The following is a 26,893-nucleotide window of genomic DNA, read 5'->3' on the forward strand; positions in this document are numbered from 1 at the left end:
ATACTCTGACCAATAAAGGAAAGCATACCAAACGCCTTCTTCACTATCCTATCTACCTGAGACTCCACTTTCAAGGAGCTATGAACCTGCACTCCAAGGTCTCTTTGTTCAGCAACACTCCCTAGGACCTTACCATTAAGTGTATAAGTCCTGCTAAGATTTACTTTCCCAAAATGCAGCACCTCGCATTTATCTGAATTAAGCTCCCATCTACCACTTCTCAGCCCATTATCCCATCTGGTCCAGATCCTGTTGTAATCTGAGGTAACCCTCTTCGCTGTCCACTACACCTCCAATTTTGGTGTCATCTGCAAACTTACTAATTGTACTTCTTATGCTCGCATTCAAATCTTTTATCTAAATGACAAAAAGTAGAGGGCCTGGCACAGATCCTTGTGGCACTCCACTGGTCACAAGCCTCCAGTCTGAAAAACAACCCTCCGCCACCACCCTCTGTTTTCTACCTTTGAGCCAGTTCTGTATCCAAATGGCTAGTTCTCCCTGTATTCCATGAGATCTAACCTTGCTAATCAGTCTCCCTTGGGGAAGCTTGTCGAACGCCTTACTGAAGTCCATATAGATCACATCTACTGCTCTGCCCTCTTTAATCTTCTTTGTTACTTCTTCCAAAAACTCAATCAAGTTTGTGAGACATGATTTCCCACGCACAAAGCAAAGTTGACTACCCCGAATCAGTGCCTTGGGTTGTGCTTGCCACCCTTCTTAAACTGTGCACCATGTTAACCAACCTCCAGTCTTATGGCACCTCACCAGGGACTATCGATGATACAAATATCTCAGCAAGAGGCCCAGCAATCACTTCTCTAGCTTCCCCCAGAGTTCTCAGATACACCTGATCAGGTCCTGGGGATTTATCCACCTTTACCCATTTCAAGAGATCCAGCACTTCCTCCTCTGTAATCTGGACATTTTGCAACATGTCACCATCTATTTCCCTACTGTCTCTGTCTTCCATATCTTGCTTCTGCTCATTCCCTAAGTCATGTTCAATTCCACAAAGATGGCCTACTAGGCAGTCTGTGGGTGGAATTTTACAGTGCCCTGATACGCCTATTCCCAGAAGCAAGCTGGGGGATGGGGATGGTGGTGATATAGTACGCTCAGATACAACAGTGCAGTTGTTGCAACTACTTCTCTATTTTACCTCTCGGGGACCTCCTAGCCAGAGTCAATTAACATAAACATAACAAATAGGAGCAGGATTAGGTCATTGGTCTCTCAAACCCACTCATGTGTTGTATTGATTTCTACCTTGAACGTCCTCACTGATTGAATTTCCACAGCCCTCTGAATAAAGAATTCCAAAGACTCAATCCCTCTGGATGAAGAAATTCCTTCTCACTTTCCTCTAAAATTGCCAAATGCTGGTCTTGAGATTATGTTCCATTGACTCATCTTCCAGAGAAAACATTCTATCCACATTCATCCTGGCACACTGTGTAAGAATTCTGTCATCTTCAATGAGATCACCCCTCATGCTTCAAAATTTAAGAGATTGCAAATCTAGACTCCTCAGTCTATTCTTATTAAACAACCCCATCATTCCAGGGATTAGTCTGGTCAATCTCCATTGCATTCCCCCTACGGCAAATATGTTCCTTCTTAAGTAACAAGGTAAAATCTGTCCACAATAATCCTCACCAGGATCTGTACAACTCACCAGTGCATCCTTACTCTACTGCTCAAATCTCACTTTGCTTCCTAATTGTTTGCCGCACCTGTATGCCAATTTATTGTGACCCATGAACGAAGAACTCCCAGGTACCTTTGGACCATCCACTTTTCCCTACCTCTTGTCACTTCAGAAATATTCTGCCTTTCTGTGTTAACCTTCTGAAAGGACAAACATCAGGTTATGTTCCATCTGCCATGTTTTAGCTCATTCATGTAACCTGACCAAGTCTCCATAGAATCCCTACAGTGTGGAAACAGGCCATTTGGCCCAACAAGTCCACACTGACCCTTGGAAAGGTTACCTACCCAGACCCTATTACTCTACATTTACCCCTGACTCATGCACCAAACCTACACATCCCTGAACACTATGGGCAATGTAGCATGGCCAATTCATCTAATTTGCACACCTTTGGATTGTGGGAGGAAACGCATGCAGACACATGGGATGTGCAAACTCCACATAGATAGTCGCCTGAGGCTAGAATCGAACCCAGGTTCCTGGCGCTGTGAGGCAGTAGTGCTAACCGCTGAGCCACCATGCAGCCCCAGTGGTCTTGAAGCATTCTGGATCCTCCTAACAGCTTACATTTCCATTCAGTTTTGTCCATCAGCAAATTTGAAAATACTACGATTAGTCCCCATATTCAAATCATTCCTATAGATTGTGAACAGTTTTGGATCTGACATTGGCCCTGACAACATGCCATTAGAGAATGGTCTGTTTATTCCTACTCTGCTTTCAAACTGTTTTATTTCCTAAGTTGCTGTGTGGCACTTGTACAAGCTTTCCAAAAATCCATCAGTACTCCAATGAATATCCTCAAAAGAAATCACATTTTTATAGAACCATGTTGACCCAGACTAATTATATCACTGTTTTCAGAATTTTCAGGTATTACATGTTTTACAATAAATTCTGACATTATTCTTTGTGCTGATGTCAGACTAATGCTAGTTAGGCTTTCACTCTCCCTCTGCCTTCCTTCTTAAATAGTGGGATTACATTTGACTCTTTTCACTTCAAAGGTACCGCTCAAGAATCTATGGAATTTTAAAATAATGATCAAAACGGCCACAATCTCAAAGCCATCTTCTTCGCTATGCTGGAGTGAAATTTTTATGGTTCGGGGATTTATCATTCGGAGCAGCATTCATCCTGGCAGGTGGGAAGCATTTCATTACACTCCTGATCTGTGTCTGCTAGATGTTAGGTATACTTTGAGAAGTCAAAACTTGAGTTTCTCAATGCAATATTCCCAGCCTCTGACCTGCGCTTATATCTGCAGTATTTGTTTTAAATTCTTAGTAATGATGGCTCTCAGAATTTGAGTAGTTGGCAAATTCACTGACAGTTATACTACCAAAGGCCAAAGGAAGATGGTTAGATTATATATGGCAGATCAACACCATTTCTTGGCATTTGTACCGCATGAATATTCCTTGACATTTTCAGTCCAAGCCTGGATAGTGTCCTGGTCATCTTGCTTTTATATATAGACTGCTTCATTATCTGAAAATAGAAATTTGCAATAATCAGCAAATTCCTCACTTCATTCCTTTAGAGTCATGGAGTCAGAGATGTACAGCACAGAAACAGACCCTTCAGTCCAACTTGTCCATGCTGACCAGATATCCTAAACTGATCTAGTTCCATTTGCCAGCATTTGGCCCATATCCCTCTTCCTATCCATATACCCATCCAGATGCCTTTTAAATGTTATAATTGTACCAACCTCCACCACCTCGTCTGGCAGCTCATTCCATACACGCACTGCCCTCTATGTGAAAAAGTTCTCCCTTAGATCCCTTTTACATTTTCCCCCTCTCACCCTTAAACCTATGCCTTCGAGTTTTGGACTCCTCTACCTTGGGAAAAGACCTTGTCTTTTTACCCTAGCCTTGTCCCTCATGATTTTATAAACCTCTATGAGGTCACCCCCTCAGGGTTTGACACTCTAGGGAAAACAGCCCCAGCCTATTCAGCCTCTACCTATAGCTCAAACCCTCCAACCTTGACAACATCCTTGTAAATGTTTCCTGAACCCTTTCAAGTTTCACAACTTCGTTCCTATAGCAGGAAGACCAGAATTGCAAGCAGTATTCCAACAGTGGCCTAACCAATGTCCTGTACAGCTGCAACATGACCTCCCAACTCCTATACTCAATGCACTGACCAACAACGGCAAGCATACTAAATGCCTTCTTCACTTTTTTATCTACCTACAACTCCAGTTTCAAGGAACTATGAATCTCCATTTGAAAGTCTACTTATTGAGCAACACTGCCCAGGATATATGAATAGGAAGGGTTTGGAGGGATATGGGTCGGGTGCTGGCAGGTGGGACTAGATTGGGTTGGGATATCTGGTCAGCATGGACAGGTTAGACCGAAGGGTCTGTTTCCATGCTGTACATCTCTATGACTCTATGATTCTATTAAGTGTGTAAGTGCTGCCCTAACTTGCCTTTCCAAAATGCAGCACCTCATGTTCATCTAAATTAAACTCCATCTGCCACTTCTTGGCCCATTGGCCCATCTGATCAAGATCCTGTTGTACTCTGAGGTAACCCTGTTTGCTGTCCAATACACCTATAATCGTGGCGCCATCTGCAAACATACTAACTATACCTCTTATGCTCATATCCAAATCATTTATATAAATGACAAAACACAGTGGACCCAGCACAATACCTGAGGCACACCACTGGTCACACATCTCACATCTGAAAATGCAACCCTCCACCACTAGCCTCGATCTTCAGCCTTTGAGCCAGTTCTGTATCCATATAACTAGTTCTCCCTGCATTCAATGAGATCTAACCTTGCTAATCAAGCTACCATGAGGGACCTTACTGAAGTCCATATAGATAATGTCCACTGCCCTACCTTCATCTTTGTTTCTTCTTCAAAAAACTGGAATTTGATAAGTGTGTACAAGAAAATTTTCTGATTCAGTATTTGGATGTACCTACTAGAGAAGGTGCAAAACTTGACCTACTCTTGGGAAATAAGGCAAGGCAGGTGACTGAGGTGTAATGGGGGAGCACTTTGGGGCCAGCAACCATAATTCGATTAGATTTAAAATAATGGTGGAAAAGGATAGACCAGATCTAAAAGTTGAAGTTCTAAATTGGAGAAAGGCCAATTTTGACGGTATTAGGCAAGAACTTTCGAAAGCTGATTGGGGGCAGATGTTCGCAGGTAAAGGGACGGCTGGAAAATGGGAATCCTTCAGAAATGAGATAACAAGAATCCAGAGAAAGTATATTCCTGTCAGGTGAAAGGAAAGGCTGGTAGGTATAGGGAATGCTGGATGACTAAAGAAATTGAGGGTTTGGTTAAGAAAAAGAAGGAAGCATATGTAAAGTATAGACAGGATAGATCGAGTGAATCCTTAGAAGAGTAGAAAGAAAGTAGGAGTATACTTAAGAGGGAAATCAGGAGGACAAAAAGGGGACAAGAAATAACTTTGGCAAATAGAATTAAGGAGAATCCAAAGAGATTTTACAAATATATTAAGGACAAAAGGGTAACTAGGGAGAGAATGGGGCGCCTCAAAGATCAGGAAGGCCTCAGAAATGGGGGAGATACTAAATGAGTATTTTGCATCAGTATTTACTGTGGAAAAGGATATGGAAGCTATAGACTGTGGGGAAAAAGATGGTGACATCTTGCAAAATGTCCATATTACAGAGGAGAAAGTGCTGGATATCTTAAAATGGGTAAAGGTGGATAAATCCCCAGGGCCTGATCAGGTGCACCCTAGAACTCTGTGGGAAGCTAGAGAAGTGATTGCTGGGCCTCTTGCTGAGGTATTTGTATCATTGATAGTCACAGGTGAGGTGCCGGAAGACTGGACGTTGGCTAACGTGGTGCCATTGTTTAAGAAGGGTGGTAAGGAAAAGCCAGGGAAATATAGACCTATGAGCCTGATCTCGGTGGTGGGCAAGTTGTTGGAGGGAATCCTGAGGGACAGGGTGTACATGTATTTGGAAAGGCAAGGACTGATTAGGGAGAGTCAACATAGTTTTGAGCATAGGAAATCATGTCTCACAAACTTGATTGAAATTTTTGAAGAAGTAATAAAGAGGATTGATGATGGCAGAGCGGTAGATGTGATCTATGTGGATTTCAGTAAGGCGTTTGACAAGGTTCCCCATGGGAGACTGATTAGCAAGTTTAGATCTCACGGAATACAGGGAGAACTAGCCATTTGGATACAGAACTGGATCAAAGGTAGAAGACAGAGGGTGGTGGTGGAGGGTTGGTTTTCAGACTGGAGGCCTGTGACCAGTGAAGTGCCACAAGGATTGGCACTGGGTCCTCTACTTTTTGTCATAAATGATTTGGATGCGAGCATAAGAGGTATAGTTAGTAAGTTTGCAGATGACACCAAAATTGGAGGTGTAGTGGACAGCGAAGAGGGTTACCTCAGATTACAACAGGATCTTGACCAGATGGGCTAATGGGCTGAGAAGTGGTAGATGGGAGCTTAATTCAGATAAATGCGAGGTGCTGCATTTTGGGAAAGTAAATCTTAGCAGGACTTATACACTTAATGGTAAGGTCTTAGGGAGTGTTGCTGAACAAAGTGGGCAGCACAGTGGCACAGTGTTTAGCACTGCTGCCTCACAGGTCCAGAGACTCGGGTTCAGTTCCTGCCTCAGGCAACCGTCTGTATGGAGTTTGCACATTCTCCCCGTGTCTGCATGGGTTACCTCTGGGTGCTCCGGTTTCCTCCCACAGTCCAAAAATATGCAGGTTAGTTGAATTGGCCATGCTAAATTGCCCATAATGTTAGATGAAGGGGTAAATGTAGGGGAATGGGTCTGGGTGGGTTGCTCATCGGAGGGTCGGTGTGGACTTGTTGGGCCGAAGGGCCTGTTGCTACACTGTAAGTAATCTAATCTAAAATAAAAGAGACCTTGGAGTGCAGGTTCATAGCTCCTTGAAAGTGGAGTCTCAGGTAGATAGGATAGTGAAGAAGGCATTTGATATGCTTTCCTTTATTGGTCAGAGTATTGAGTACAGGAGATGGGAGGACATGTTGCGGCTATACAGGACATAGGTTAGGCCACTGTTGGAATATTGCGTGCAACTTTGGTCTCCTTCCTATTGGAAAGATGTTGTGAAACTTGAAAGGGTTCTGAAAAGATTTACAAGGACGTTGCCAGGGTTGGAGGATTTGAGCTATAGGGAAAGGCTGAATAGGCTGGGGCTATTTTCCCTGGAGCGTCGGAGGCTAAGGGGTGACCTTATAGAGATTTACAAAATCATGAGGGGCATGGATAGGGTAAATAGGCAAAGTCTTTTCCCTGGAGTTGGGGAGTCTGGAACTAGAGGGCATAGGTTTAGGGTGAGAGCGAAAAGATATAAAAGAAACCTAAGGGGTAACTTTTTCACACAGAGAGTGTATGGAATGAGCTGCCAGAGGAAGTGGCGAAGGCTGGTATAATTGCAGCATTTAGGAGGCATTTGGATGCGTATATGAATAGGAAGGGTTTGGAGGGATATGGGCCAGGTGCTGGCAGGTGGGACTAGATTGGGTTGGGATATCTGGTCGGCATGGACGGGTTGGACCAAAGGGTCTGTTTCCATGCTGTACATCTCTATGACTCTATGACTCTAAGTTAGTGAGAGATGATTTCCCACCCACAAAGATATGTTGTCTATCCTTAATCTGTCCTTACCTTTCCAAATACATGCAAATCCTGTCCCTCAGAATTCCCACAACAACATGCCCACCACCGATGTCAGGCTCACTGGTCTATAGTTCCCTGGCATTTCCTTACCACCTTTCTTAAACAGTTAGCTAACTGTTAGCCCACTTCCAGTCTTCCAGTACTTCACCTATGGCTATCAATGATACAAATGTCTTTGCACAGGGCCCAGCAATCTCTTCCCTGGCTTCCCACAGAATTCTAGGGTACACCTGATCAGGTCCTGGGGATTTATCCACCTTTATGCATTTTAAGATGTTCAGCCGTCCCTCCTCTGTAATATGGCCGTTTTTCAAGATTTATTTCCTCACATTCTCTATCTTCCATATCCTTTTCCACAGTAAACACTGATGCAAAATACTCATTTAGAATCTCCCTCATCTCCTGTGGTTCCACTAATAGGTTGCGTTGCTCATCTTTAAAGGGCCCCATTCTCGCCTTTTGGTCCTTAATGTATTTGTAAAAATCCTTCGTATTCTCCTTAACCTTATTTGCCAAAACTATTTCATGTCCCCTTTTTGCCAGCCCGATTTTCCTGTTAAGTATACTCCTACTGTCCTTATACTTTTCTAGGGAATCACTCGATTTCTGCGGTCTGTACCTGATATATGCTTCCTTCTTATTCTTTACCGAAACTGCAATTTCTCTAGTCATCCCAGTATTCCCCACACCTACAGCCTTGCCCATCACCCTACTAGGAATATATTGTCTCTGGATTCGCATTATCTCATTTTTGAAGGCTTCCCATTTTCCAGCCGTCCCTTTAACTGCAAACATCTGCCCCCAATCACTTTTTGAAAGTTCTTGCCTAATACCATCAAAATTAGCCTTTCTCCAATTTAAAACTTCAACTTTTAGATCCAGTCTATCCTTTTCCATCGCTATTTTAAAACTAATAGAATTATGGTCGCTGGCCCCAAAGTGCACCCCCTATGACACCTCAGTCACCTGCCCTGCCTTATTTCCTAAGAGTAGGTCAAGTTTTGCACCTTCTCTAATAGGTACATCCACATACTGAATCAGAAAATTTTCTTGTACACACCTAACAAATTCCTCTTCATCCAAACCCATAACACCATGGCAGTCCCAGTCTATGTTTGGAAAGTTAAAATCTCTTACTATGACCACCCTATTATTCTTATGGATAACTGAGATCTCCTTACAAATTTGTTTCTCTGACTATTTGGGGGTCTACAGTACAATCCCAATAAAGTGATCATCCTGTCTTATTTCTCAGCTTCACCCAAATAGCTTCCCTAGATGTATTCCCAGAAATATCCTCCCTAAATACAGCCATAAAGTTATCCCTTATCAAAAAATGCCACTTTCCCTTCCTCTCTGCTCCTTTTTTGATCCTTCCTATAGCATCTATACCCTGTAACATTAAGCTAAATGGAGGGAAAATCATTGATGCTCTGTGTCATCGAGGAATTCCTGCACCAACATCCTGAAAATACAGAGAAATGTTGTAGGAGGTGGGTAGTGATGGAGAGGGCAGGAGGTGAATTGGCTGAAGTTGCATCTCTATGTAAATGGGGGAAAGAAAATGATTAAGCAAGTAATTTACCTCACAGAATTACAATGCATTCATTTTTCATTTTTTTAAATTGTCCCCTGCAATAAGTCATGCATATTTTAAGCCAAATTGTTATTAAAGCATGTTTAGAATATATTTTGGCAACATGACACTAACATTATGATGAGCAATGGATTTACTGTCATTTGCCTTGGGTGACAAGGCATTGTTATTGATCAGATCCTTATTGTTGTATCACGCTTTCATAATATATTTTCCTAACATTGCAGCAACAACCTGATGTGCGCAGGAATTGTGGTTATCTGTCTCTTGTTGTCAAAAAGTCATTAGTCTGAATGAGTCCTAGTTCCTGTCAGCAAAGGTATCCAGCTGACTAACTGATGTCTCAGCTCTTTTCAGATCTGAAGAGCCAGTTCTATCTGCTTATGCTGCACTTCCTTTGAGAAAATGTCCCCTGTAGTGCTCTCATAGTTCCATCTAATAGTGTGTTACTCAGCAATGATTCACACCCTAAAGCTTATTGCACTTATTGTTCAAGGATAAAGTTCCTGAGCTGGACCAAAGGGCATCCAACATTTTACTGGATTTAAGACAATTTTCAAGTCATACTCACACTCACTGAATGAGTAATTAAAATTAATTATAAATTAATGACATTACACATAGTTCTAAGAATTATAGAAATATTAGGAAAGACTTTTGTAAAACAAATGCTGAAATTATTGATTATTTATAATGTCTATCCTAATCTTTACTTTTTTTTTCACTTGAAAATCAGTGCCAACCAATATGAATCCCACACTGGTGGACATTTAAATAAAGTGAGTGTTTGTTTTTGACAACATTGAAGAACTTACATTGTGTTGAAGTTTTAAATTTACAAACACCCACAGGCTTTTTTGGGTTGAATATCCTTACTTCAACAACAATTTAGAGGAGATCTTGTGAACATGTTTAGACATGTGTCCAAATCTTACAGGGACTTTGGGGATAGGGCAGGGAGATAGGGTGGCAGCAAAATTGGCAAGGGGAAATGTTGAGTGGCGCACCTGACACTGTCTCAAGTGGATGCCACTTCAGGAGTAACAGACCTACAATTGAATTAGGCCTCTTTCCCATTTTTGCTGACATTTTGCCACTAGTACTGTTTTTTTTTAGATTTTTTTTTAGATTCCTTACAGTGTGGAAACAGGCCCTTCGGCCCAACCAATCCACACCGACCCTCCGAAGAATAACCCACCCAGAACCATTTCCCTCCTAACGCTAACACTAGTGGACAATTTAACATGACCAATTCACCTGACCTGCACATCTTTAGATTGTGGGAGGAAACCAGAGCACCCAGAGGAAACCCACGCAGACATGGGGAGAATGTGCAAACTCCACACAGACAGTCACCTGAGGCTGGAATCGAACCTGGGACTTTGGTGCTGTGAGGCAGCAGTGCTAACCACTGAGCCACCTGGTGGTGGTGGATGTGGGGAGGAGGGGGGTGTGGTGGGGGGTGCTCTCCATCACATGGGGATGCTGCCACATCAACTTTCGTGGCCTCCTTGCAAACTTTGTGAACAGAAGGGCCTTTCTTCTTGAATGATCTTTGACCTACAGAGGTGATCCCCTAGCAGCCATGGTTGCCCCTGTAGCATCATAGCAGTTTGTCATTACCAACCACCCCGCGATCTTTGCCAGATTCTGTGTGACTGACCCCAGCAGTCCCCAGACTTCACTCACATTACCATGAGAGAGCACCTTCCTCTAGGTGCAGCCCATCCATGGGCCTCCATAGTAGTGGTGATTGGATTGGCAGCTCCTGGGGCCTGACCCACCAGCAGATCCCAGGGTGTGGTGTACACTGAACTGGGGCAGTCACTGCCTGATTGCAACCAGGGCCTCTTCCACCTCAAACATTTCTAGCCATTGTTTCTGCTCAATGTCCAATTTCATGGCAGAGCAGGCAGTCCCATGTGGATCTTTAGGCCCTTTAATATATGTTCAGAATATTTTTTCACCAGCGTAACAATGGCATTTTGATAAATTTACAAGTCAATGCCATTTCCTTTGGTCAGTAGAACCAGTTTTGAATTACTGCCGCTGTCTTTGAATCACATTCCTTGGAATCTTTTTATCAGCCAGGTGTCTGGCATACATGGTAAGCCATTATTGTGTTGAAATCTCTCCCAATAAAGTTACTGAGGGAATAGCCTTGCACTTCTCAGTTGGCCTGAGGTGCACATAATACTGGGCCTTGGGCTTCATTAACATTAAACAAGTGAGCTGCGGGCAATTATTTGGCATCCCCAAGTGACAATTGACAGGTTGTTGAGCAGACAATCTGGCTCCTTGTATCAATAGTAACACTCAGGTAAGTCATTGGATCTAATAGAGCTTTCTGTTCCTTTCCAATTTCACTGCAAATATTAACTCCAGTGTAGACAATTCTTATGACATAAAACATAGACCTATGAGTCTGACATTGGTGGTGGGTAAATTGTTAGAGGTGATACTGAAAGATAGGATTTACATGCTTTTGGAGGGGAATGGATTGATTATGTATCGTCAGCATGGTTTTGTGCAAGGAAAATCATGTCTCTCAAACAAATATTTTAATGAAGTAACCAAAACGATTGTTGAGCGCAGAGTGTTAGATGTTGTTTATTTGGACTTTAGTAAAGCCTTTGACAAGGTTCCGCATAATAGACTAATTAGTAAAGTTTGATTGCAGGGGATTCAGGTTGAGCTTGCCAACTGGATACAAAATTGGCTTTTTGTCAGGAGACAGAGGGTGTTGGTGGAGAGCTATTTTTTTGGACTGGAGGCCTGTGACCAGTGGTGTTCCATAGGGATCGGTTCTGGGTCCTTTTTTGTTTGTTATTTATATATATGATTTGGATGAGAATATTGGTGGGAATGTTTATTGAGTTTGCAAATGACACTAAAATTGATAGTATAGTGAACAGTGAAGAAGGTTATCTAAGATTGCAAAGGGATCTTGATCAATTAGGTCAATGGACTAAGGAGTGGATTGAGTTTAATTTGGATGAATATGAGGTATTGCTTTTTGGTAAAACAAACAAGGGCAGGACTTACAATTAATAGTAAGCCCTGGGTAGTGTTGTAGGACAGAGAGGCCTAGGGGGTTCAGGTACGTAATTCTTTGAAGTTTGTGTCACAGATAGACAGGGTGGTTAAGACGGCAGTTAGCACGTTTGTCTTCATTGCTCAGACCATCGAGTCGAAGATTTGGGACATCATGTTGAGTTGTACAGGTTGTTGGTGAGGCCTCTTCTGGAACACTGTGTGCAGTTCTGGTCGCCCTGTTTTCGGAAAGGTATTATTAAGTGGAGAGGATTCAGAAAGGATTTACTAGGATGTTGGCGAAGTCGGAGGGTTTGAAATGTTAAAGCAGACTGGAAAGGCTGGGACCTTTTTCACTGAGGCACAGGAAGTTGTGGGGTGACCTTATTGAGGTTTATAAAATCATGAGGGGTACGTATAAGATGAATGATAAGGGTCTTTCCCCAAGGGTGGGAGAGTTCAAAAGTAGGGACATATTTTTAAGGTGAGAGGAGAAAGTCTTAAAAAGGACATGTGGGACAATTTCTTTTTTATGCAGAGGGTGGTTTGTGTGTGAACTTAACTGCCAGAGAAAGTGATGGATGCAGGTACAGTTACAATGTCTAAGAAACATTTGGATAAATTCATGAATAGGAAAGGTTTGGAGATATATGGGCCAGGGCAGGCAGGTGTGACAAGTTTAGTTTGAGAACATGGTCAGCATGGACTGGCTGGACCAAAGGGTCTGTTTCTGTGCTGTACGGTTCTTTGAGTTGTGACGTCATGTTACGACTGCGCAAGACATTGGTTAGGCCACTTTTGTAACAGTACATGCAATTCCGGTCTCCCTCCTATTGAAAGGATCCTGTGATGCTTGAAAGGGCTCAGAAAGTATTTACAGGGTTGGAGGATTTGAGGTTCAGGGAGAGGCTGAATAGGCTCGGTCTTTTCCATGGGTTGGGAGGAGTCCAGAACTAGAAACATAGGTTGAAAGGGAGAGGGGAATGATTCAGACGGGACCTGAGGGACAACTTTTCTCACAAAAGGGGGTGTGTGTATGGAATGGGCTGCCAGAGGAAATAGTGGAGGTGGGTACAATTACAAAATTTAAAAGACATCTGGATGGGTATATGAATAGGAAGGGTTTAGATGGATATGGGCCAAATGCTGGCAAATGGGATTAGATTAATTTAGGATATCTGATTCGCATGGATGAGTTGGACTGAAGGGTCGGTTTCCGCGCTGTACATCTCTATGACTCTAAGAGGCAGTTCAACCATGGGATCAGGAGATTGGGCTGTATCAGGATGAACTGGATGAAACACTTGCTGAAGATGGATCGTGGCTGATCACTGTGGGTCAAATCACTGAGACCTCTTTACTAACCAATTCACGGAACTGCAGTCACACACACATCACTGAAGAGACTCCCAGGTTCCAATTTCCAACAGAGGCTAGAACTAAGGAGCAAATAGCATGGCACAAGAGACACCTGACAAACACTCAAAATGAAGGACAATCCCTTAACATATGGGACAGCTGGTCATCCTAACTTCCACCAAAGCTTCGGAGAATCTTTTGACGAAAGCAATTTAGTTCTTGTGCTCTTTCTCTCTCTCTCACGCTCTCTATCTGCAAAATCTCAGTCAAGTTTCTGAGCATCTTAGGCTGAAGCCAAGTGACAACCTTTCCACTACAGTAACTCAGAGTATCCTTGCTCCGTTGCATGTGTTAGTAAGGGGAAGTCCTGTTTTAAAACCTCCAGAATGATTAAAAGAAACACTTGCTCTCCCCCACTGTCCAGGACATGGTGCAGATGGCCAGACCCATCATGTTCACAGCAAATGCAAGAACATTGAAATCATTAAGAGGAGGGCAAGAAATAGTACCCTCTCCACTTAATAATACCTTTCCTATAACAGGGCGACCAGAACTGCACACAGGCCTCACCAACAAATACTTCTTACTTCCTGGCTAAATAATGAATCTGGGACAATATTGGATTATGCATGCGAAAATTATCCACAATGTCATTATTTACATGATACTGGGGTTTGCTCAAATGGAGTATAGCAAAAAAAAAGTAAACAGTGCCTACTATCATTACAATCTATAAAATAATTAAGCTGTACTTGAAAATGTTATCTTGTACTTTGTAATCAGACAGGGAAACATATTATTAGCTGAGTAGGAGTTAAAATAAAATAAAAGATGTGGTTCTTTAGTAACTTTCAATTGTCATTAGAAAGGAAGAGCAGAGGCTGATTCATCTAGTACTGTTTGACAAGCTTCCTTTATTTGATGTAAAGAAGGAAACATAATTATGAGAACCAGCAGTGGAAGCTGACTACACAAAGGTTTGGTCATGTATAACAAAGTGGACCATAACAGGGAAGTTCCTGGCATTTAATCCAGACTAAAACAATTTTAAGAATGATCAAAATGTCATTGATAATTTGAGAAATGCATTCATGTTACAGTTATGAGTCTTACATATTTCTACACACGCGCACATGTTTTAATCCACAAAATAATATTGTCTAATGCATACTTGTAAGGCATTGACTCTAGCCCATGCTATGCTCCACAAAGAGTTTCTTCCTCCTGTGAAATCTTATGAATCTTTAATTCAAACTTGTAACCAGTGCAAGTGGAAACATCCTTTGTCTTCAGTACTGCCTGATATTGTAGATGGCAGTAGGATATCAATGACTACAATGCCTGTTTACTATGCTGCCCTCAATATAGAAATCATCTTCTGCTCTGAAACCACAAGTTCTAGTTTTGGATCTATACATAAAGTAACACCCTATCACAAGGTTGTACAGAGTTAACAATCAGAGATAAAGTACATACTTTCTACAGTGTCTGAACTTCAGGGATGCAGACAATTTAAGATTTATTTATTCTGAGTAAGATTGGATGGCAACATCAAATTTTAGTATTTGGAGCCAGATAAAGAGTGTTAAGGTTACCGGTCTTCAGACTACATCAGGTTACAGCAGTCGTGAGAAGGATGAGAGAAATGAAATGTTTATTCATCTCAGAGGGAGGAAATGACATCTGCATTTCAGCCCTGAGCCACCTGGATATAACTTTAAGGGGAGATCCATCTGGAGGGCAAGTTGCAAATTCAATGAACGTTCACTTTGAGGGGTGTTGTGAGAGTTGGGGTTCATTGTAAGAACAGCTTGGGGAGAGGAGTTCAGGGGCTGTTCTGCTGGTTGTGACCATTTCAAAAACTCTGAATTTTGCCAAAATTGATCCCTAGCAACCAAGAGAGAATTTCTCCGTTCTCTTTATGATATTATCGCTTGCTGTCTCCCTCTTGCATATGTACTTTTCCAGTCAGTATCCCCTTCCCACTCTCCCCCTCCCTCCCCCTCCCTCTCCCCACCACACTCCCCCTCCCTCCCACTCCCTCCCCCACCACCCTCCACCTCCCTCCCCCTCCCTCTCCTTGCCACTCTCCAACTCCCCTCCCACTCCCTCCCCCTGCCACTCTCCACCTCCCGAGGAGAAAGTGAGGTCTGCAGATGCTGGAGATCAAAGTTGAAACTTTATTGCTGGAACAGCACAGCAGGTCAGGCAGCATCCAGGGAACAGGAGATTCGACGTTTCGGGCACAGGCCCTTCTTCAGGAATGAGCAGAGAGTGTTCAGCAGGAGAAGATAAAAGGTAGGGAGGAGGGACTTGGAGGAGGGGAGTTGGAAATGTGATAGGTGGAAAGAGGTCAAGGTGAGGGTGATAGGTCGGAGTAGGATGGAGGCGGAGAGGTCAAGAAGAAGACTGCAGGTCAGGAAGGCGGTGCCGGGCTGGAAGGATCCGGCTGAGACAAGGTGGGGGGAGGGGGGATGAAGAAACTGGTGAAGTCCAAGTTCATCCCCTGCGGTTGGAGGGTTCCCAGTCGGAAGATAAGACGCTCCTCCTCCGACCGTCGGGTTGTTGTGGTTTGGCGGTGGATGAGTCCAATGACCTGCATATCCTCGGTGGAGTGGGAGGGGGAGTTGAAATGCTGTGCCACAGGTTGGTTGGGTTGGTTCGTCCGGGTGGCCCAGAGGTGCTCTCTGAATCGCTCCGCAAGTAGGCGGCCTGTCTCCCCAATATAGAGGAGGCCACACTGGCTGCAGCGGATGCAGTAGATGATGTGGGTGGAGGTGCAGGTGAATCTGTGGCGGATATGGAAGTTTCCCTTGGGGCCTTGGAGAGAAGTGAGGGGGGAGGTGTGGGCGCACGTGTTGCACCTCCTGCGGTTGCAAGGGAAGGTGCCGGGAGTGGTGGTTGGGTCGGTGGGGGGTGTGGATCTGACAAGGGAGTCGCGGAGGGAGTGGTCTCTACGGAAAGCTGATAGGGGAGGGGAGGGAAATATATCCTTGGTGCTGGGGTCTGTTTGGAGGTGGCGGAAGTGACGGCGGATGATGCGCTGCACATGGAGATTGGTGGGGTGGTAGGTGAGGACCAGTGGGGTTCTGTCCTGGTGGCGGTTGGAGGGGCGGGGCTCAAGGGCGGAGGAGCGGGAAGTGGAGGAGATGCGGTGGAGGGCACCGTCGACCACGTCGGGGGGGAAATTGCGGTCCTTGAAGAAGGAGGCCATCTGTGTTGTACGTATTTTGAACTGGTCCTCCTGGGAGCAGATGCGGCGGAGACGAAGGAATTGGGAGAATGGGATGGCGTTTTTACAGGGGGCAGGATGGGAGGAGGTGTAGTCCAGGTAGCTGTGGGAGTCGGTAGGTTTGTAGTAGATGTCCGTGTTGATTCGGTCGCCTGAGATAGAAACAGAAAGGTCTAGGAAGGGGAGGGAGGAGTCCGAGACTGTCCAGGTGAATTTGAGGTCGGGGTGGAAGGTGTTAGTGTAGTGGATGAACTGTTCAACCTCCTCGTGGGAGCACGAGGTAGCGCCGATACAGTCATCAATGTAGCGAAGAAAAAGATGGGGGGTGGGGCCAGTGTAGTTGCGGAAGATGGATTGTTCCACATACCCTACGAAGAGGCAGGCATAGCTGGGGCCCATGCGGGTGCCCATGGCTACTCCTTTTGTTTGGAGAAAGACACCTCCCACCTCCAACACACCCCGTCCACCTGGACACCCCGTGCTGGCCTCCTACCTGCCCTCGACCTCTTCATAGCAAACTGCCGCCGCGATATTAACCGCTACCTGAACTCCCACACTCCCCCCACCCACTCCAACCTCTCACCCTCGGAACGCGCAGCCCTCCACTCCCTCCGTTCCAACCCCAACCTCACCATCAAACCAGCTGACAAGGGAGGCGCAGTAGTAGTTTGGCGCACTGACCTTTACACCGCTGAGGCCAAACGCCAGCTCGCAGATACCTCCTCCTACCGTCCCCTTGACCATGACCCCACCCCCCACCACCAAACCATCATCTCCCAGACCGTCCATAACCTCATCACCTCAGGGGACCTCCCATCCACCGCCTCCAACCTCATAGTCCCACAACCCCGCACCGCCCGTTTCTACCTCCTGCCCAAAATCCACAAACCTGACTGCCCCGGACGACCCATCGTCTCAGCCTGCTCCTGCCCAACCGAACTCATCTCGGCATACCTCGACACGGTCCTGTCCCCATTAGTCCAAGAACTCCCCACCTACGTTCGTGACACCACCCACGCCCTCCACCTCCTCCAGGATTTCCGCTTCCCCGGTCCCCAACGCCTCATCTTCACCATGGACATCCAGTCCCTGTACACCTCCATCCCCCATCACGAAGGACTCAAAGCACTCCGCTTCTTCCTTTCCCGCCGTACCACCCAGTACCCTTCCACCGACACCCTCCTTCGACTGACCGAACTGGTCCTCACCCTGAACAACTTTTCTTTCCAATCCTCCCACTTTCTCCAAACAAAAGGAGTAGCCATGGGCACCCGCATGGGCCCCAGCTATGCCTGCCTCTTCGTAGGGTATGTGGAACAATCCATCTTCCGCAACTACACTGGCCCCACCCCCCATCTTTTTCTTCGCTACATTGATGACTGTATCGGCGCTACCTCGTGCTCCCACGAGGAGGTTGAACAGTTCATCCACTACACTAACACCTTCCACCCCGACCTCAAATTCACCTGGACAGTCTCGGACTCCTCCCTCCCCTTCCTAGACCTTTCTGTTTCTATCTCAGGCGACCGAATCAACACGGACATCTACTACAAACCTACCGACTCCCACAGCTACCTGGACTACACCTCCTCCCATCCTGCCCCCTGTAAAAACGCCATCCCATTCTCCCAATTCCTTCGTCTCCGCCGCATCTGCTCCCAGGAGGACCAGTTCAAAATACGTACAACACAGATGGCCTCCTTCTTCAAGGACCGCAATTTCCCCCCCGACGTGGTCGACGGTGCCCTCCACCGCATCTCCTCCACTTCCCGCTCCTCCGCCCTTGAGCCCCGCCCCTCCAACCGCCACCAGGACAGAACCCCACTGGTCCTCACCTACCACCCCACCAATCTCCATGTGCAGCGCATCATCCGCCGTCACTTCCGCCACCTCCAAACAGACCCCAGCACCAAGGATATATTTCCCTCCCCTCCCCTATCAGCTTTCCGTAGAGACCACTCCCTCCGCGACTCCCTTGTCAGATCCACACCCCCCACCGACCCAACCACCACTCCCGGCACCTTCCCTTGCAACCGCAGGAGGTGCAACACGTGCGCCCACACCTCCCCCCTCACTTCTCTCCAAGGCCCCAAGGGAAACTTCCATATCCGCCACAGATTCACCTGCACCTCCACCCACATCATCTACTGCATCCGCTGCAGCCAGTGTGGCCTCCTCTATATTGGGGAGACAGGCCGCCTACTTGCGGAGCGATTCAGAGAGCACCTCTGGGCCACCCGGACGAACCAACCCAACCAACCTGTGGCACAGCATTTCAACTCCCCCTCCCACTCCACCGAGGATATGCAGGTCATTGGACTCATCCACCGCCAAACCACAACAACCCGACGGTCGGAGGAGGAGCGTCTTATCTTCCGACTGGGAACCCTCCAACCGCAGGGGATGAACTTGGACTTCACCAGTTTCTTCATCCCCCCTCCCCCCACCTTGTCTCAGCCGGATCCTTCCAGCCCGGCACCGCCTTCCTGACCTGCAGTCTTCTTCTTGACCTCTCCGCCTCCATCCTACTCCGACCTATCACCCTCACCTTGACCTCTTTCCACCTATCACATTTCCAACTCCCCTCCTCCAAGTCCCTCCTCCCTACCTTTTATCTTCTCCTGCTGAACACTCTCTGCTCATTCCTGAAGAAGGGCCTGTGCCCGAAACGTCGAATCTTCTGTTCCCTGGATGCTGCCTGACCTGCTGTGCTGTTCCAGCAATAAAGTTTCAACCACTCTCCACCTCCCTCCCACTCCCTCGCCCGTCCCTCTACCCTTCCCTCCTCTCCCTCCCTGCCACTCTCCCCCTCCCTCCCAGTCCCTCCCCCTGCCACTCTCCTCCTCCCTCCCATGCCCTCCCCTGCCACTCTTCTCCTCCCTCCCACTCCCTCCCTCGCCACTCTCCCCCTCCCTCCCACACCCTCCCTGCCACTCTTCCTCTCCATCCCAATCCCCCCCGTCATTTTCCCCCTCCCTCCCACCCCCTCCACTCTCTCCCTCCCTCCCACTCCCTCGCCCTCCCTCCCCCACCACTCCACACCTCCCTCCCCCTCCCTCCCACTCCCTCCCCGCCATCCTCCCCCTCCCTCCCACTCCCTCCCCCTCCCTCCCACTCCCTCCCCGCCATTTTCCCCCTCCCTCCCCCTCCCTCCCACTCCTTCTCCCGCCATTTTCCCCCTCCCTCCCACTCCCTCCCCCGCCATTTTCCCCCTCCCTCCCCCTCCCTCCCACTCCTTCCCCCGCCATTTTCCCCCTCCCTCCCACTCCATCCCCCGCCACTCCACACCTCCCTCCCCCTCCCTCCCACTCCCCCCTTCCTCCCATTCCTTCCCCTGCCATTCTTTCCCTCCCTCCTCCTCCCTCCCACTACCTCCCCCGCCACTCTCTCCCTCCCCTCCCACTCCCTCCTACTCCCTCCCCCGCCACTCTCTCCCTCCCTCCCCCTCCCTCCCACTCCCACCCCCGCCACTCTCTCCCTCCCTCCCACTCCCTCCCCCGCCACTCTCTCCCTCCCTCTCCCTCCCTCCCACTCCCTCCCCATGCCACTCCATACCTCCCTCCCCCTCCCTCCCAATCCCTTCCCCGCCATTCTCCCCCTCCCTCCCCCACCCTCCCACTCCCCCCACCTTATACTCCACACCTCCCTCCCCCTGCCACTCTCCACCCCCCTCCTACTCCCTTTCTCTACTTATTTTCCTGTCCATCTTTGTGGCATCAATAAATTTTGCAATCCTTTTGGTCTCTTCATTAAAGTCATTTACATAAACAGTAAAATTTTGAGATTTCAGCACTGATCTTTGTGCAGCAGAATACACAAAATTAAAGTTCTTCATTTTCTTCTAACTCAGATGCAGTGCTCTGATCTGAAACAAGAAATCAAAACAGCAATCAATGTTTCTGGTGATCAAATAACTTATTCTGTAGGTAGCCCAGAGGCAGCAAATGAGGTTTTGCTGCATTGATCGATTTGATGTTTCAGGAACGTATTCCTTACTTCACAAATTTTTTTACTTCTCATTTTCTCCTTAGAATTACAACAGCCTCCAGATCATTGAAATCAAAGTTCATTTCCAGAATCAAACCTTAAGCTATCCTCGGTTTGACGTTTGGGTTTTGAATTGTCTCCTCAGTCTTCAATTGGAAAGTAGGAACACATCCATGTTTCTTTTTGCTGTAAGTTAAGAGATGGAATATTAATTTCCAGATTTGATTTGGTTTCGAAGTGAAGTCATCTGCTCATCCATATTAAACAACAGTAGGTACCTTTCTGCTGAATTTCTTCAGTGTACATGTTCTGAATGTAAAGCGAGTAGCGAGTATCTGGTGGGAGTTTTTGCTGCCTAGGAGTCAATAAAGATGAACTCACAAGAAATTTCAAATATTGGGAAGGAAAAGCAATCAGCACAGGTAAAATCTTGCTGCCTGAAGTCAGTATTGGAGAGGTTTTAGCTGACATTGTTCACTCCTAAGACACTGTTGACTGTCTGTTTGCAGAACCAAGAAAAATACTTAGCATTTCGTGTTCACATTGAGCTGTCAAACTGTTTCATTCAAATGCAATGACTTAATTCAATATCAGACAGAATAAGCACTGCTGCCTCACAGCGTCAGGGACCCGGGTTTAATTCCCACCTCGGGCAACTGTCTGTGTGGAGTTTGCACATTCTCCCCGTGTGCGCGTGGGTTTTCTCTGGGTGCTCTGGTTTCCTTCCTCAGTCCAAACATGTGCAGGTTGGGTGAATTGGCCATGCTAGTTCTAGGTGCATTAGTTAGGGGTAAATGTAGGGGACTGAATGGGTTGCTCTACGGAGAGTCAGTGTGGACTTGTTGGGCCGAAGGGCCTGTTTCCACACTGTCAGTAATCTAATCTAAATGCGGTCTAATTAGATGTTCTTCCCTCAGCATATGAATCGAATGCTGATCCCATTGGAATTTCTAGGATCGATCTCATTGTAATTTTCCCGTCTGGATATCTGCGTGGACCATCTTTGCCACCTGAAGCACAGCGAGCTGAGATAGGAGCTCTGAAATAGCTGCAAGATTTAAAGTCTGTGCCAGTGCCTTAAAGGAGCCATAGAGTCATGGAAGAGGGCCATACAGCCCATCCAGTCAATGCTAGCTCTTCATGCAGCTGACCAGTCAGTCCCTGGTCTCTGTCCCAACGGCAAACACCAACGTTCACTTATTTTGTTCAAACTGGACGAAAGGCTTAGTGCAACACCACTGACACCAAACTATTTACAATTTGCAATGGGACAAATGGAAACCCCAGTTTAAAATCTTTACTGCCAGGATATCATGAAATGGACCAACATTACTAGCACTGGCTCAGTCTGTAAAAGGCCGTTGTGTAGCCAGTTAAACAGTGTTAGTCTGGGGCAGCCCTGTACTTTTCCTGACTTTAGTGACAGAGGAGGTTAACTTGGTGACCCACTTTGCAGGCAGAGACCCAGGTATCCTGGTGGACGGGATTAAGGCAGTCTCATCATCTGGAGGAATGAACAGCACTCAAGAAAGAGAGTCAAGAACCTCTGTTCCTTGTGCCAGCATCGGTAATATCATTTTCATTCTGATTCCTCACACTCACTCTATCTCTGCTACTTTGCCCACTTCTCCCTAAAAATCATTATCACTCTCACTGTTGCCTTCCTTCACTCACTGCCACCCACTTGCACCAAAAGTAACAACTGAACCATCCACTTACATCTGTAAAGATGCCTTCAGCTCTCTCTCATTCCATGAGAAACACAGAGCAAAATAGGGCAGACAGAGTTAAATAGGTGGTATGCTGCCTACATTTGGCTCTTCACTCCTCTTGTGAAGAGGATCTTGACTTTGATAGCCCAGAATTTTCATTATGTTGAAACTTCCTCAATAGGTATTGGAGATGGACCTTGGTTTTTTTGTATTGGGACTCCCTTAGCAAAGGCTATCTCCTTGACTTGACTGAAGGCTACTAACAACCATGACAATCTTCCTGGCTTTGTGTCTGCATTGCTGAAAATGTGTAGCTGGAAAAGCGCAGCAGGTCAGGCAGCATCCAGGGAGCAAGAGAATCGACGTTTCGGGCATGAGCCCTTCTTCAGGAATGTCCGAAACTTTGATTCTCCTGCTCCTTGGGTGCTGCCTGACCTGCTGCGCTTTTCCAGCAACACATTTTCAGCTCTGATCTCCAGCATCTGCAGCCCTCACTTTCTCCTTTGTGTCTGCATTAAATTGCAAGGCAAAACAGAAATGCTGTCAGCCCAATATCTCTGGCTGAGAGAGAAAATGGTAAGGCAATACAGAAATGCTGCAAGTATCCAGGTAGAGTCAAAGTGAGTGGGTGCTGAGAGAGCAAGTGCACAGCTGGGAGGTACTGCTTGGTCCAGTCCATGAGCTGGCTGCATGCCACTGAGAAGTGTCCATTCTGCAGTTTTACACTGAGAGTTGCCATGGCTCCCTGAGCTGTTGCTGCACTGAAATGAAGAAATGTGCTGCATGTATAGCGAGATGTGCCATGAGGCTACCTAGTGGCTAGCAGTCTTCAGATGCCAGTGCCTGAGGAGTGTGTGTGTGTGCGTGTGTATGTGTGTGTGTGCATCCATGTGTGTGTGTACATGTGCGTGTGTGTGTATGTGTGCGTATGTGTGTTTGTAAGCGCGTGTGTGTGTGTGTGCGACTGTCTCTGTATGAGTGTGTGTCTGTGTGTGAGTGAGTGTGTGTATGTATGTGTGTGTGTCTATGTGTGCATGTGTGTGTATGAGTGTGTGTGCGTATGTATGTGTCTCTTTATGAGTGTGTGTATGTATGTGTCTCCGTATGAGTGTATATGTGTCTATGTGAGTGTGTGTATGTATGAGTGTGTGTGTCTATGTGTACATGTGTGTGCATGAGTGTGTGTGCGTATGTATGTGTCTCTGTATGAGTGTGTGTATGTAAGTGTCTCTGTATGAGTGTGTGTGTGTCTATGTGAGTGTGTATGTATGTGCATGTGTGTCTATGTGTGCGCGTGTGTGTATGTATGTGTCTCTGTATGAGTGTATTCTGTGTGTGTGCACACATGCACGTGTGTTTGTGAGTGCATGTGTGTATGAGTGTGTGAGTGTGTATGAATGTGTTTGCGTGTATGTGTGCATGTGTGTATGTATGTGTCTCTATATGAGTTTGTGCATATGTGTGTATGTGTATTTGTGTGTGCGTGTATGAGTGTGTGTATGCGTGTGTATGCATGTGTGTGCATGTGTGTCTGTCTGTATGAGTGTGTATGTATTTGTCTCTGTATGAGTGTGTGTGTATGTATGAGTGTGTGTGTATGTATATGTGTGTGTGTCTATGTATACATGAGTATGAGTGTGTGTGTGTATGTATGTGTCTGTATGAGTGTGTGTGCGTATGTGTGCTTGTGTATGTGTGCATGTGGGTGTATGTGTGTGTGTATGAGTGTGTGTGTGTGCATATGAGTGTGTGTGCGTGTGTGTGTATGAATGTGTGTGTGTATGAGTGTGTGTGTGTATGTGTATGAGTGTGTGTGTATGTATGTGCGTGTGTGTCTATGTGTGCATGTGTGTGCATGAGTGTGTGTGTATGTATGTGTCTCTGTATGAGTGTGTGTGTATGAGTGTGTGTGTTTGTGTACGTGTGCACGTGTGTCTATGTGTGCGTGTGTGTATGTATGTGTCTCTGTATGAGTGTTTTCTGTGTGTGTGCACACATGCACGTGTGTTTGTGTGTGCATGTGTGTATGAGTGTGTGCGTGTGTATGAATGTGTGTATGTGTGCATGTGTGTATGTATGTGTCTCTGTATGAGTGTGTACATATGTGTGTGCGTGTATTTGTGTGTGTGTGTGTATGAGTGTGTGTATACGTGTGTATGCATGTGTGTCTGTCTGTATGAGTGTGTGTGTATGTGTCTCTGTATGAGTGTGTGTGTGTGCGTGTGTATGTATGAGTGTGTGTGTATATGTGTGTGAGTCTATGTATACATGAGTATGAGAGTGTGTGTGTATGTGTGCTTGTGTATGTGTGCGTGTGGGTGTACGTGTGTGTTTGAGTGTATCTGTGTGTGCGTATGAGTGTGTGTGTATGAATGTGTGTGTGTATGAGTGCGTGTGTGTGTATGTGTATGAGTGTGTGTGTATGTGTGCGTGTGTGTATGTGTATATGAGTGTGTGTGTGTGTGCATGTGTGCATGTGTGTGTGCATGTGTGCGTGTGTGTATGAGTGTGTGTGCGTGTGTGTGCATGTGTGCGTGTGTGTATGAGTGTGTGTGCGTGTGTGTGTATGAATGTGTGTTTGTATGAGTGTTTGTGTGCGCGTGTGTGTGTATGTGTGTGTGTGTGTGTATGAGTGTGTGTGTGTGTACGTGTGTGTATGTATGAGTGTGTGTGTGTGTATATATGAGTGTGTGTGCGCATGTGTGTGTGTGTGCAGGTGAGTGTGTGTGTGTGCATGTGTGCGTGTGTGTGTGCATGTGTGCGTGTGTGTATGAGTGTGTGTGCGTGTGTGTGCATGTGTGCGTGTGTGTATGAGTGTGTGTGCGTGTGTGTGTATGAATGTGTGTTTGTATGAGTGTTTGTGTGCGCGTGTGTGTGTATGTGTGTGTGTATGAGTGTGTGTGTGTGTATGAGTGTGTGTGTGTACGTGTGTGTATGTATGAGTGTGTGTGTGTGTATATATGAGTGTGTGTGCGCATGTGTGTGTGTGTGCAGATGAGTGTGTGTGTTTGTGTGTGTGTGAATGAGCATGTGTGTATGTATGTGTGTGCGTGTGTGTGTATGTGTGTGCGCATGTGTGTGTATGTGTGCTTGTGTGTGTATGTATATGTGTGTGTGTGTGTGCGTGTGTGTGTGAGTGTATGTGAGTGTATGAGTGTGTGCGCGTGTGTGAGTTGTGTGTAAGACTGTGTGCGCGCGTGTGTGTGTATGAGTGTGTGTGTATATATGACTTTGTGTGTACATGTGTGTGTGTGTGTACGAGTGTGTGCGTGCGTGTGTGTGTATGAGTGTGTGTGTCTGTGCATGTGTGTGTGCGTGTGTGTGTGTGTGCATGTGTGTGCGTGTGTATGTGTGTTTGTATGCATGTGTGTGTGTGTGCGCCTGTCTCTGTATGAGTGTGTGTCTGTGTGTGAGTGAGTGTGTGTATGTATGTGTGTGTGTCTATGTGTCCATGTGTGTGCATGAGTGTGTGTGCGTATGTATGTGTCTGTATGTGTCTCTGTATGAGTGTATATGTGTCTATGTGAGTGTGTGTATGTATGTGTGTGTGTGTCTATGTATACATGTGTGTGCGTGAGTGTGTGTGCGTATATATGTGTCTCTGTATGAGTGTGTGTATGTAAGTGTCTCTGTATGAGTGTGTGTGTGTCTATGTGAGTGTGTGTATGTATGTGCATGTGTGTCTATGTGTGCGCGTGTGTGTATGTATGAGTGTATTCTGTGTGTGTGCACATATGCACGCGTGTTTGTGTGTGCATGTGTGTATGAGTGTGTATGAATGTGTTTGCGTGTATGTGTGCATGTGTGTATGTATGTGTCTCTGTATGAGTTTGTGCATATGTGTGTATGTGTATTTGTGTGTGCGTGTATGAGTGTGTGTATGCATGTGTATGCATGTGTGTGCATGTGTGTCTGTCTGTATGAGTGTGTGTGTATTTGTCTCTGTATGAATATGTGTGTGTGCGTGTGTATGTATGAGTGTGTGTGTATGTATATGTGTGTGTGTCTATGTATACATGAGTATGAGTGTGTGTGTGTATGTATGTGTCTGTATGAGTGTGTGTGTGTATGTGTGCTTGTGTATGTGTGCATGTGGGTGTATGTGTGTGTGTATGAGTGTGTGTGCGTGTGTATGAGTGTGTGTGCGTGTGTGTGTATGAATGTGTGTGTGTATGAGTGTGTGCGTGTGTATGTGTATGAGTGTGTGTGTATGTATGTGCGTGTGTGTCTATGTGTGCATGTGTGTGCATGAGTGTGTGTGTGTATGTATGTGTCTCTGTATGAGTGTGTGTGTATGAGTGTGTGTGTTTGTGTACGTGTGCGCGTGTGTCTATGTGTGCGTGTGTGTATGTATGTGTCTCTGTATGAGTGTTTTCTGTGTGTGTGCACACATGCACGTGTGTTTGTGTGTGCATGTATGTATGAGTGTGTGCGTGTGTATGAATGTGTGTTTGTGTGCATGTGTGTATGTATGTGTCTCTGTATGAGTGTGTACATATGTGTGTGCGTGTATTTGTGTGTGTGTATGAGTGTGTGTATGCATGTGTATGCATGTGTGTCTGTCTGTATGAGT

The sequence above is a fragment of the Chiloscyllium plagiosum genome, unplaced genomic scaffold, assembly GCF_037043375.1.
Source record: "Chiloscyllium plagiosum isolate Xiang-an unplaced genomic scaffold, Cpla_swu_hap1 HiC_scaffold_1, whole genome shotgun sequence".
Classification (NCBI taxonomy): Eukaryota; Metazoa; Chordata; class Chondrichthyes; order Orectolobiformes; family Hemiscylliidae; genus Chiloscyllium; species Chiloscyllium plagiosum.